Source organism: Mytilus galloprovincialis, chromosome 13 (assembly GCF_965363235.1).
Source record: "Mytilus galloprovincialis chromosome 13, xbMytGall1.hap1.1, whole genome shotgun sequence".
Classification (NCBI taxonomy): domain Eukaryota; kingdom Metazoa; phylum Mollusca; class Bivalvia; order Mytilida; family Mytilidae; genus Mytilus; species Mytilus galloprovincialis.
This window is the reverse complement of record NC_134850.1, coordinates 37,406,588-37,421,215: the sequence shown is the minus strand read 5'-3', so window position 1 is coordinate 37,421,215 and position 14,628 is coordinate 37,406,588. Positions and strand designations below refer to the sequence as shown.

The following is a 14,628-nucleotide window of genomic DNA, read 5'->3' as shown; positions in this document are numbered from 1 at the left end:
ATCATTAAAAAGTTGACCATTACATCAGTTGTTTTATGTTACAGTGTCGCCTAGATTTAAAACGTGACGTTCTTGTTCGTTCTTTTTAAAGTCTTCGCTTTTCCTCCAGTGTTTTTATTAATTCGTAAACACATCTTTTTTCTGACCTGTGACCCAATTCATAATTACGATGAAGAGGTGAAAGATATCAAACTTAAAAGTTTTGTTAAAACCCCCAGATATATATTAGTTTGCGTCATCAGGGTAGCTAATCTTAAACCTTGACTAGAGTTTCTCTCTTTGCTTTTAAACCATGGATTTGGAATGGTAAAATTAATCATTGGAAATGGTTTATCCATCCATAACACAAAAAGAAATAATATGGGGTATCCACCCATAACACGCTTAGAAAGGATATGGGGTATCCACCCATAACACACTTAGAAAGGATATGGGGTATCCGTCCATAACACACAAAGAAAGGATATGGGGTATCCACCCATAACACACTTAGAAAGGATATGGGGTATCCGTCCATAACACACAAAGAAAGAATATGGGGTATCCATCCATAACACACAAATCAAGGATATGGGGTATCCGTCCATAACACACAAAGAAAGAATATGGGGTATCCATCCATAACACACAAATCAAGGATATGGGGTATCCGTCCATAACACACAAAGAAAGAATATGGGTATCCATCCATGACACATAAAGAAAGAATATAGATAGGGTATCCGTCCATGACAAACAAAGAAAGAATACGGGGTATCCATCCATAACACACAAATCAAGGATATGGGGTATCCGTCCATAACACACAAAGAAAGAATATGGGTATCCATCCATGACACATAAAGAAAGAATATAGATAGGGTATCCGTCCATGACAAACAAAGAAAGAATACGGGGTATCCATCCATAACACACAAATCAAGGATATGGGGTATCCACCATAACATACAAAGAAAGGAAATGGGATATTCATCGATTATCTATTATAAATAAGAAATCATTCGATGTATATTGTGTAGCCCCGAAAAAATCTTGTGTGTGTCTCCTTTATGATTTTGATTACATATTTCATTGTAAGATAAGCATGACCGACCGTAGATGATGACAAACTGGATAAATCGCAAAATACAATGTAAGTTCATTTTGAGGGAAATTTTTCTTTTTTGTTAGTAAAATCAAAATCATTCAATCCATCAAATCACTCCATCACAACACAATAAATAATGCGATATAGCAATCATATTTATGAATATACTAAAACAATCACTGTCAATGAAGACGCTATATTTTTAAATATTTTTTAATGACGTGTTATGTTGAATAAAGTAGATATTCACAAAACGAGTTAAGAAGATAGCTTTTAATTCCATACAACTGGCGACCTTCCGTTCCTTGTGTAGCGCGTAACCAAACCATATCTCCTTCTTTAAGAAGCATCGGAAACGTATTGGTTTGAGAAGCATGGTCAGTTCTGCCATCCGCATAGAAAGAAATTACAAGATTACCATTGCTAAGCAGATCTAAAAATATTTCGACATGACTCTCTGTGTAAATGCTGACTGATAAGACATATACTCCAGTAGTTGGAGCAGTAAAATGTCCATGGCGTACATCGAAACCATTCCCGTCATTCAACAACACTTGGTAGTATTCTATAGGTTGATGACTTCCAAGGCTACCAATAGTTTTGGACAGATATGCAAGAAAGGCAATCTTTGTCGATGTAGTCATAGGTGTTGGTACTATAAAAATATAAATATGAAGCCATCCAAAAAAAAATCATAAGTCATTTTGATTTTTTTCATTCTGTAAGAAATGTTTCTGAAAAGAAGGTCTTATATCCTTATGCATGGTTATTTAAATAGATTTTTTTTATTATCTTTGTGTCAATATTTTTAATTTGTATAAAAGGGAAGCAGTGGTCAATTAAAGATAAGTTGAGTTAGTGCAATTAAAAGAGTATATGTACAAAGATTTAACTTCGAACAATTAAAAGCTAGCTACCGAATGGATAAAACAATAACTTCCAATATTCAGCTCTCATCGAAAGGTAAAGTCTAATCGATTAACGGAGTAAATTTGCAATTAACCCTTTTCAGCATATGTGACCTATTATGATTGTTTGTTTTGCTTTACCATCATTGTCGTTATAATTGCATTGTATGCGACTGTCATTCAAGTGAGATGTTTAGTTAGCTATAAAACGAGGTTCACTCCACCATTTTCTACATAATAAATGCTTGTATCAAGTCGGGTATAAGACAGTTGTTATCCATGCGTTTGGTGCGTTTGAGCTTTTTAATTTGTCATGTGATTAGGGACTATCCGTTTTAAATATTCTTCAGAGTTCGATATTTTTTATGTACTTTTTATAGAGCGAAATTCATACAAATCTCTATTATTCTTCCAGATGATTAATGGACGATCAATGTTCAATGTATTGGTATGACTTTGGGCCGAGCGAAAAATCTTACAACTGATTAACAGAAATCGATATTGGAAAATTTCTAAGCCGAATTGGTCGACAATGTTAATATTGTTCTGGTAAAACACAACCTCCTTCCACTATAAGCCTCATTATGCTATGCATATGTGTCCACATTTTCAGCGAAAGCACTGTAGCAGCTTTTTGTTGTTTACACTTAAATTTATTACTCTTTTGAGTATACTCACAAGTATTGCTTAGTAATAGTCGTTTGTAAACACGTTTATCCTCTACCAACTGAATTGTATTGGCTATTTCAGTGTTATTATCTCGAGATAAAGTTCCGTTCTTCTTGTCTGTGTGGAATTTCACTCTCTGTCATTAATTTTAGATAACTATTCATGGTCTGTCCTGCAGGGTCATCAAGCTTTTTAAATTTCTGTGTATTTACAGGCTTGGAAGAACATCTTAGTTTTCGGTTTTCGTCCTTTAAAACTATGTTTTCTTTTTGGAGATGTTCAACGTTCTTTTCAAGACTATCTGTAAAATTTAGAATTATAGATGAACCTTCCACTTTTGAACATAATTCCTGACCAAAATCATCATATGTAAATTAAGGTATGTCTTGTTTTTTTAAATAATTATGATTTGTTAGGTTTAACTAAAACAAATTAAATCTTAACTACTAATATCATAAATTAATGTGCACTTTATAGGTAAGAAGAAATTATCTGTTTGTCAAACTATTGAATAGTCCACACGACTAGAAAATCAGTGTCGAAGATCCTTCTGACTAAGACAACATTGTATGCGTTGTGATTATAAATTGTGTCCGTATGACAGTCTTTTACAATTGAATTGCATATCGATAGATAAGAACTTCAGTGTTGAAAAAGACGACCAATTTATACAATAGTTTAAGGTTATCGAAAATTTAAGAACAAGATATAAATTACGTACTTCTGATTTTGTGGGAATTTATATATCAATAACATGCCAGTTAATAAGACATCTTTATTTCGAAGGTGTATCTATGACTTAAGGTAGCACAATACAAAGATTTTTTTACTCCCAATCACTAACCTTTGAAATGCTGTAACTTTCTTATGAATGCATAGAAAATAACAAAAGAGGTATATATAGATAGATAAAAGATAATTCTTTTAAATGAATGCAATATTTTTATTATGCAATCATTATGTAATCAATTGTTATGTAATTAGTGGCAAAATGTGGATAAGTTCACTTGAATGAATTTAGCTCTATCATCTTTTTAACTATACAAAAAATTTTAACGAAATCTTAATCAACACATCATGGGCTTCAAAAGGGTGTCTCAGATTGTCTCTATGGTATTCCATTCTCTCATAAATCTCTAATTAGTGTAAACATCCTAACCACATAAAAGAAGATAATGTTTAATTAGGTGTAAAATTTGTTCTATACATTCTATCTGAAATCTGAGACACCCTTTTGTAGATAATGGCCATAAGAACAACATATAATAAAATCGACCCTCTAGGGATACCTATGAAGAAGCTAATTTCATTTGAAAGTGGAAATTTGGTGAAAAATATTTTAGACACAGTTTATATTATAATTGGTTACATAATTGTTGCATAATACTAACATTGCATTAATTTGAAAGAGTAATCTGTTAGCTATCCAAAACTACCACTTTTATAAATTTTCAAGCATTATTAAGAAAGTTACAGCATTTTAAAACTTGGGAGTTGGAGTTATAAAATCTTTGTATTGTGCTACCTTAACTTGCTTATTCACTCAATTATCTATGTTGTTGAGGGTTCTGTAAATATATTAAAACTTTTATAGGCATCACTTATGAATATCAACCAATCACTAATTTTAATTAAGGTACAACCTAAACTATGCTTACCAAGGCGTTGCAGAATTTGAGATATGTGTTCGTCTCTGACAGTACATTGACAGTTGTTACCTTGAAGGAGAAATCCTACAAAGAAAATTACCGTCAATGCGACCATGTTTTCTTCTTTAAGATTACTTGTCGATTGAACTAGAATACTACAGAGTTTTCTTTATATCTTATCTTTAATAACAAAGTTAAGGTCTTACTGATAGCTTTTAAACTGGTAAAACCAGATGTTTATTTGAAGGTAGTCAAAATCTACAAATCTACAATTTGAAACAGCTACCGAAATTCACGATCATTTCGTAAAGGGTTATGATCCAGACTTGGACTGGTTAAATCTTGGATGTGTGTGTGTTTCACAGCCTTGTACAATGCATTCAAATTAACAGTGATATATTCTTGTACAGTTATTTGCGTAATGAGTGTCGCTTATACAAAAAATTAGACACCTGAGTAAATTGCATATATAAGGTTTTATGTATAACAAATAAAAGCATCGTTGATTATCACTTACTAGATTGTTCTGTAAACATAAATTAGATTCATTTTTTTTGTCTGGTCATACTATTACACCTGTACATTGTTAATCCTATGCAGATCGTGCCAGATATATATTATCCACCCTTCACTACACTAAGCAGTCTCACTGCAATTTCATATTCGACTAGACCATGGTTCCATTAGTAACTGCAATGTGAGATAATAAATGAATATAAAATGTTTGACGTATAGATATGTATATGTTCCAGACCGTATGAGTATTTGGACCGTACGCGTACGGTCTGGACCGTATGCGTACTTTTTCAAAATACGGATACGGTCGGACCGTACGCGTACGGTCCAACTAATAATAAGAAGATGGTCAAGTTTATCAGATACAAATGTAAATAACAGATAAAAAAATCTTATATCTCAAATATAAAAAGTTCAATTGATATTGAAATGAAAACTTAATATTCTAACTTTTTAAAAAGGTCACGCTAGTTTAATCTGTTAATCTCCTGTAATTAGCATGTCAGTAATTAATTAAAGGCCAGTATGCTCATTGAAATTGAGGTTAACGGATGTAAACAAAACGTACAAGGACAATTGTTTTATAATATTTGTAAACTTTAAAAAAAAATGCATATGCAAAGGAACATGAATGGAACGCAAACATGTAAATGTAAATTAATAAAAAAAACATAACATTCCTTGTGGTAGTTAGTGTCAACTGGAGCGAGAGTACAAAAATGGGATTCAGATATAGAATTAAACAAACATTTAATTTCAATTGTACGCTTATTCACTTACCCATCTGATGTAAAAATAGCATCTTGGAGAACTAAAGCTACAAATTTTTGGTTATTGTTTATTTATTTTAATTTAACCCATATGATACCAAAACATGTATGGTCAGCTGGACCGTACGAGTATACTCATACGGTCCGACCGTACGCGTATGGTCGGACCGTACGAGTATACGTATACGGTCCGGACCGTACGCGTACGGTCCAAATACTCGTATGGTCTGGAACATATATATCCATGAAAGCATGACATTGGGTAATTAGTAAAAGTAATTCACCTGAAATCAAACACCCCAACGATTCCGTTCCTCTACCGGGTACCCGTGTACATTAATTTCCAACTCAATATTGCTGAGTCTTGTATCGTCTAATATCGTATTATCCCCGTCTATGTTATCATCAACTTATAAATAAAGGCAACAGTAGTTTACCGCTGTTCGAAACTCATAAATCGATAGAAAAAACACAAAATCCGGGTTACAAACTAAAACCGAGGGAAACGCATTAAATACAAGTGAACAACGACGCAACAATAAAATGTAACACACACAGAAACGAACTAAGCGTTAGACAAAATCCGATATGAATAGCAAATATCACATCAAATCTAAATACATGAATTTTGGATAGAAAAGTACCGTGCCACGTCTTATAGTAATGTGAATTCACACTCAAACATAAGAGGAAACAAACGACACAACAGTAACACAACGCTAAAATGCAACACACACAGAAACGAACCACAATACAACAATGGCCATATTACTGACTTGGTACAGGACATTTCTTAAAGACATGCCGAACCTCCCTCCTTAATGGCAATGTTAAACACAACATTTAAATGATAACATAACATCACAGGACTACAATACAAATAAATAGGAGAACATATTGGACAAAGAAATGCACAAATAATAGCTAACAAAAGGCACCAGGTTTAAAATTCAATACGCCAGAAGTGAGTCTCGTCCACAAAAGACCAACCAGTGACGCCCAGATACAAAAGTTCGAAAGCCAAAACAAGTACAAAGTTGAACAGCACCGAGGACCAAACGTTCAAAAAGCTGTCCCCAATACGGCTAGGGTTTCCTGCTCGGGACAAGAACATCCCTATTATTTAGAATAATTTATACTTTTGGAAACACTAAATTTCATAAAATGACTTTAAAGATATATATGATAAAACTGAAGTATTAACTAATTACAGAAAAAAACTGGATACATTACATAAACCAACCTAATCGAACACAAATTATAAGACATACATAGGATTTAAATAGTGTTAACAAATCATAGGATATGAACGGGTATGTGTACTCTCAGTCCGTCCCATGGTGCAATAGGTAAATTCATTAAAATACTTAACTCCGAGGAAAATTCAATACGGAAAGTTTCTAAGCAATTGCAAAAGAACAACAAATATGTATCTTAGACTTAATTTTCAACTAAAAGTAATCGTTTTGTTCCAGCGATATAGTTCCTGATTTAAATTTTTTGTTCAGAAATGTAGAAATTATTAAAATTCTACGGTCCCAACTCCAGAAGACAAAGTTGACACTTTAATATATTTTTGTTCTTTGATGATAATGTTGTTTCATGTAGCTCCTAGTCTTTTCAGTATTTATACATTCTGTGCATTCAATTTTTTTTTTTTTTGCTTTCATATTAATCAAGGAAAACCGCTTCGGACGAAGCCTATTTATTAAGTGTTGTTTTTGTTAGCTGTTATGGGCTTCATTCCTCAGCATGGGGGTAATATACTACCATTAATTCAGTAGGAAGCTTTGGTACTGACATGCTTTGTATTATTCTCCGTTCCTAAATATTGAAATGTTAGTTTCATGATAATTAATATACATGTATGTGTCAACGGAGAACTAAAGTTACGATAAGGTGTTTTATAAATCATTCAAATACCCAAACTTTAACCATTGAGCTGAAGCTATCCTCACAAATGTAATGTGACGTAAAGAACAATTTCAAAATTATAATTATCGGTCGCTCAACATAGAAGCATAATAATAAATATTATATGTGTCAAGTACACAAAAACAAAATGTTATTTTTGTACCTGTTCTTTGTAAAAACAAATAAAGTTTGCTGATTGCAGGATATATATTAAAATACATGTTTTCCCCTTCCGTTACCTACATGAAGTTATGAGTGCAATTTTTGCGTATTTTGCGCACTATTTTTTCCATATAATTAAGCATAGTTTATCTTACTTACGTCATCTAGTTTTGGTTGGATTGTTGTCTCATTTGCAATTATACCACATCTTGTTTTTTTTAATTATATTTATAATACTTCGAGGTATTTACTCAGTATGAGTAAAATAGCAAGGATTAGGTAAATCTCGTTTACGAATGTTAACATTTTTCGAATGATCGTCAAAGTCTCACCTTTGTAAAGAAACTTTCAAATAAAATAAGCAAGCATGCTTAAACCATTTTTCAAGCGCATCAAAATCCATAATTGTATGAGTTGTTTAAGAAATAATTCCTTCATGTCATGCTCTATGCTCATTTTAACATGGGAAGGCATTATATTTGTCGAGCGAGGTGTAAAATATCGACAAATATAATGCCTTCCCATGTTAAAATGAGCATAGAGCATGACATGAAGGTGTTATTTCGATTCTAATAGGACAAATACGGTATTTTTATAGGTCGAAACGTACAAATATCCTTAGGAATGTTTGGCTGTTACAATTTCCTCCCAAATAAACGTGTACAGAAAATACCGGAAAAAAGGGTTACGCAATGGAATTATGAAAGAAACAGATTTAAAAAACTTTTGATATTAAACAATTTTAACATTTATCATTCTAAAATAGAACAATTAGATATCAAACAACAAGTTTTTGTTTCTGTTCAGAGATTTATTTACGTCGCAGTTCATAACGATGGTTGAAATGGCGGTTGACGGTTGCAAATGAAGGTAAGACATATTTATTCATTATTTATCACGTTAATATGTATTGTTCCCCCAGTGATTGTAGCATTGGTAAAAAAATTTAAATCAGACAGTGGATTTCTCGCTAAAGAGGAAGAAACAGCGATCTGGCATGAGTTGTTCTGTGCAGATGTGGCGAGGGCATTTGATTCTGTTTTGTTTTCAATTAAATCTGAATCAGAATTTACGGTTGCAACCCACTGTAGTGTATTGGAAAGCTCTCTGCGTTGCTTGTCAGTTGGACCTTCAATGTAGCTGTCCAAAGATTTGACATTTTGGTGTCCCGTTACAGACATTATAGCCTGGTCATCGACCCCCGCTCTTTTCAATCCTGTTGTCACAGTGGCTTTAAGCAGTGGTTTGTGTATCTGATAGATAGACCAGCTTCTTCAGGTATTCTTGACATCATTCTGGCCAATTTGTTTTTGCCAATAGGTTGAGCAGCATCCATAGAGTAAGTTAGGTGTAATGGAGTGCTTGCTGAAAAATGCTGTACACATTGGACTAAGCTGTCCCCAGGTTTAGCGTACATTCTTACGTCCCTTGAGTTTTCTTTTGAATCTACACCATGGTGTGTTTTGTCACATTCATTGTAAGTCATTTTGTTGTATTCTTGACCTTTGTCATCTTTAGATTTGTCATAAGATTTTTTCTTTAAATCAGCAAGCCCCTCCTTTCCCATCTTTCCAAAATTGAGCATAATATCACAGGAAACTTTATTTTGGAGAGTTACTGGGTGTTTAGTACTGAAGATTCCACTGGAATACAGCTTTTGAATATCACCCTCAGCTACAGCCTTTTAATGTACTGTTATATCTTTCCCTTCCCTTTTCAAGTTTTTCATCATACCCGTGATTACATGATTTGATGGCATAAATGATTTGTCACTAATTATGTTATTGTCACGATTATAAGGAGGACCAGTTATATGCCTAGAAATAGCAGATCGAATTCCGACGAGTGCTGACTTTGAATAATCATTGCCTTGTTTGGTCTGCAAACTTGCATACAAGTAGCACAATCTGTCATTTAGGATAGTTTCATCTAGTTCTTCAAAACTGCTGGTGTACTTGTTTTCAGTTAGCCAACCTGAAATTATTTGTACCATTTTTTTATGTATTCAAGTAATTCTTATAAATATTTTATTTAATTGTGATGAATTTTATATGGGTATAATTTATTTCAAAGACATGATTCATATAAATAAATAACAGAGGACTGCATGTTTTAATTTAGGGTTTTATGTTAAAAGCATGTCGGTGTTTGTGCATACTTTGTGTATGTAGACTAGAGCGACCTACGTATACATGTACAGTATTCTATCAATCTTTTTATTTAGACTAAAACATAATATTCAGCTTCTTTTCATGTACCAACATGTTCGTGTCATTCAAAATTTTGTAGTGAAATTAAGTTATGCTTTTGCTGTTGTAATACTTAACAAAACATTAAACCCTGGTAGTATTTTGGAAGTACACCTATCAGTAGGAGGATGGGGTTCGATTCCCCACTGGGGTGTTTTGTTTACTACTTCAGCATGCTCGTAACTGTTATAATAATTTATTTAATATATTTTGTTTTAAGTATGCTTGCATATATGATAAATAACCCTACCTTAAGTACAGAAAAAAACAAATATCAAGGAATATTTTTATTTTAATTCTACATCTTGACAGTGACAATCGAAGTACGTTTCATTTATTTACGTTATAGTCCCTAACACTGAATTGTAAATTTTATGTTTAAAAACGGTAAAAAAAATATTACTAGGTTGCTGACTCATTGCCAAATACCATTACCTCACGATTTTCTATATTTATCATTAAAATGTTTTTATTTGAGACCAATTTACCATCAACTTATGATTGTATTTCCCCTCTAATGTAAATTTTTGCATTTTATGGTTTTTACCTCTTAAAAGTTTTACACCCCATAATGTCTGCTGGTTGGTTCTTGGCTCAGTTCTTGCCAGCGCTAACTTTTCAATTTCTTCTTTGCTAGGCAGCTCCTTAAATCATGGCTTTTTGGCAGGTAGTTCTTGGTGTATAAAGTTAGCAGTTAAGTCTTCATCAATCTGAGATAGTTCCTCATCTGACTGTGACTGTTCATTATTTTCAAAATTGAATATGGTGTCCTATGTCAAATTTGAGAAAACCGAACTAACTCTGGCATCACATATCTCGTGTCTGAAAACCCTTTTTGTTCCTCTATCAGCCGTAGATTGCCTAACAGCATTTTGTTCCATGAAGTGGTCTGTTATTTTATAAGATGCCCCTTTATAATCTACTCCGAGTCCAAATTTCAACGGCGATACTGTGTATCTATTCATTTTGACAGCAGACGATAAGTCATCGAACATGTGCATTTACATGGGAGGTTTGCTAAATGGGCGGAACAGCCATAACAAAGCTGTCGGTTGCAGCCATTTGCAGGCATTTTCATATTAAACAAGCTTTTAAAAACTACTAGAGGGAAATTATATGATGTTTTCTATCAATAACTAATAGATTTTATGTAAGCAGTGAAAATATATGAATTTTATGAAGATAAAAATGAAAACAACGAGAATGCAAATTATAATTTATGCGCATGTGTCAAACATATTTTTTGTGCTAATTAGTACACAACTTTGTTTACAAAGCGTAATAGGGACGTCATATTAGAATTCGAACTCAAGGAGGAATCAGGTAGTCAATATGTGCTATGGGGCCAAAACGGAAAAATGATACCTATGTGTTATCATTAATATTTGGGAATAACAACATAGCGAAACATTTGCGAGTATTTTAAAACGTTTTTATAATTTTACATTAACGACCGTTGTTTCTATCCCACTTACTTCCAAGTAATAACCGCTTTCTAGAATTTCTTTTATGGTCTCCCAAATGCAAAGTCTTAACGTGTTGGATTAGAGAAGACGGTGAACTCAGACTGGTTGTTCGATTCAAGTTCTTTTGATTAGTGTATTTGACTTGAGCTGTCTCACCAGGACCTTTAACGTCGATATCCGTTTGGGAGTTTGCACACTCACAAGTTTCCAGCTTCTCGTTTATTCTTTTGTTTTCTTTTTTAAGTGCCTCATTTTCTTTTTCAACTTGTTCAACTTTCTTCTCTACAACTTCTACAAACAAAACTTATTATGCAGTTAGAGCACATCGTCGATATTCTTTCAAATCAGCATCTGTTCTTTATTTTATTTTTACCCTTGAGAATTATCATATCACATCGGGAAAAGAACAGCTGAAAAACAATTATAAAGTGTGTGAGTCCTTCCAAGAAGTTCACGACCGTTATAACCAGGGTGTGTTCGTAACCAAATCATATCACCTTGATCAAGAACGTATGGGAATGTTCTGCTTTGTGACGTAAAGTGACAAACTGATCGAGAACCAGTAAACATGAAAGCAATTATCTGTCCTTTCTTAACTAACTCTAGGTTCTCAATTAAAATGTACCGTTAAAACGTTGAATTATCATTGTATATTTCAAGTATGGATGTAGTATATTTTGGTTTAAACAAATATGAATATACGAAGGAGGTTATAAAAACCAAAACTCGGTGAGAAAACACCTCCTGATAAAAATTTTAAAAAATCAAACAAACGAAATTTAAGCCGAACAAATCCTATCAAAACCCTGCACGGCACTCAGCCATTGTGGAGGACGTTCAATGTAATATCTCATAAAGTAGGAAGAGTGCAACATTCTCTTGACGATCTTTACAAAATCTATATTTCGGTAGCCTGTTGGAAGGTAACATTTGTGTATCTTCCAAACTACTTTATCTGCCCTGCAATAGTTTAAATTGACCACCCTTCCTCCCGATCAAACGACTGACCTTTCAGAAAACATATTTTAGCTCGATTTTTCCTTTAAGTCATATTTTATTTATGTCAATTAAGAATTAAAAAGACAAATATTGCAGTTTTGAATTATGTTTTAGTTTTGTTAACGTTATTTCTATATGTAAATAACTTGTCTGCATCTATTATAATTAATATCTTTATTGGTATATTATAACGCTGAAGTCGGCAGGAAAACGACAATGCTTTTTTTTAACCTCCTTCATTTATGTATAAATATTGATATATACATCCGTCTATAAAAGTGATTCAACATAAAGTCATTTCTTAATAACATGAAACTAGAAAAGGTTTAAATGTCTTATTTGAATTAAACATGACCTGCTTCATTACATTGTGTTACACAATGGTTTGTGAAAAAGTACTGAATTATCACATGGATGCTAAAAAACTGTTTTCCCAATGACATGCAAGAGAAATAACTGTCATTTTTAAGGTATGCTAAGGTCGATACAACCTACTATTCGTTTTCTACGACTATAAGCAATATACATGTATATTTCAATAAAATTATAGCCACTATTATGACATTATTCTTCTGAAGGTGCAATAACAAGAAGATTAATTAAGCAACTGAATATATCACATTATACATTGTAGAAAATCTTACCGAGTCGGCTTAACATGGCAGCTATTTTGTCTTCATTAGTCTCTGCTTTGCAATGAGAAATTAGGATGAGCAATCCTTGTACCAGAACTGGTAGCACGACAAACATAATTAAATGTCGTTCAGTGACACATTAAATCCAAATCCTATTCCTTAAGATAAGATGTAGCATGTATATGCATACGTGTGGTTGATTACAGAACCTATAGATAAGACCACACTTGTTGTATCGACTTAAAACTTTAGTTTCCTGTCTTTATGTTAGTTTTGGTCTGTGATAATTTAACAATATGTTGAGTGAGACCATATCAAACTTTATTTTACAGTTTGTTTTTATGTTGGGCTATTAAACCACTATACCTGGGAGATTTAATCTTGTCAATGAATTTTATGTTTTTCTTGAGTCTCGATACTGTATTTAAATGGTTGAGGTCAGTCATATTTGGTTTGCATTTATTTTTGTAGATGGGTTTTGCATTGTCAGTTAAACGGTGTACATTATTTGCAATAGTAAAAAAAAGGGTGTTATCTAATTAATTTTATAATTTTCAAATCAAAAAGCTTTTAACCTCTCGTGTTTGGATTTTTTGCAGGTTTGTTTATCAATTCGTTCGTTTGTTGATATTCTTGAGCGTTTGGTTTTGTCCGTTTTGTTGACTATTCATTGTGGATATAGGACAAAAGTGTGGGATTTGTCCTACTCTTCAGTATTTCTGTCTAAAATATTAACTTTGTTGCATGGTCCATTTTGAATATTACAAATTTACATATTCAAATTCTAAATATGAAAATTGGCTCCGTAGGAAATGGAGTTATTCCAGCTGTTTATAAATAAAGGCAACAGTAGTATACTGCTGTTCGAAAAGTCATAAATAGATTGAGAGAAAACAAATCCGGGTTACAAACTAAAATTGAGCTAAACACATCAACTACAAGAAGAAACAACAAAACAAAAGAATCACTATATTAAAAAGGGAGTTATCTAATCAATTTTATAATTTTCAAAATCAAAAAGCTTTTAACCTCTTGTGTTTGGATTTTTTTGCAGGTTTGTTTATCAATTCGTTCATTTGTTAATATTCTTGAGCGTTTGGTTTTGTCCGCTTTATTGACTATTTATTGTGGATATAGGACAAAAGTGTGGGATTTGTCCTACTCTTCAGTATTTCTGTCTGAAATGTTAACTTTGTTGCATGGTCCATTTTGAATATTACAAATTTACATATTCAAATTCTAAATATGAAAATTGGCTCCGTAGGAAATGGAGTAATTCCAGCTGTTTATAAACAAAGGCAACAGTAGTATATTGCTGTTCGAAAAGTTATAAATCGATTGAGAGAAACAAATCCGGGTTACAAACTAAAATTGAGCTAAACACATCAACTACAAGAGGAAACAACAAAACAAGATAATCACTAAAGTGCAACAAAGGAGACGACAATGCAACAAATAGAAAAACTGCCATTTCCTTAACTTGGTATAGGACATTTCAAGAAAATGGGTGGTTTGAACCTCGTTTTGTGGCTTTGTTTAACATAGTTTTATGTAGACGAAACGCGCGTCTGGCATATAAAATTTTAATCCTGGGACCTTTTGAT

At 32.8% G+C, this 14,628-nt stretch overlaps 2 long non-coding RNA genes across 2 annotated transcripts in view; both read right to left on the bottom strand.

Moving 5' to 3' along the window:
- LOC143056037 (uncharacterized) overlaps window positions 1–13,237 on the bottom strand; it is a 78,422-nt gene extending 65,185 nt beyond the window's left edge. The window contains exons 1-2 of the long non-coding RNA XR_012972216.1: window positions 13,034–13,237; window positions 11,400–11,681 (exon numbers count right to left, since the gene is read on the bottom strand). This is a non-coding gene — a long non-coding RNA (uncharacterized LOC143056037). The remainder of the gene's footprint in view (window positions 1–11,399; window positions 11,682–13,033) is intronic.
- LOC143057029 (uncharacterized) lies at window positions 1,343–4,459 on the bottom strand. Its single transcript, XR_012972605.1, has 3 exons — window positions 4,323–4,459; window positions 2,674–2,965; window positions 1,343–1,742 (listed from the first exon to the last, which is right to left on the bottom strand). It is a non-coding gene; the product is annotated as an uncharacterized LOC143057029 (long non-coding RNA).
- Window positions 13,238–14,628: the final 1,391 nt, after the last annotated feature.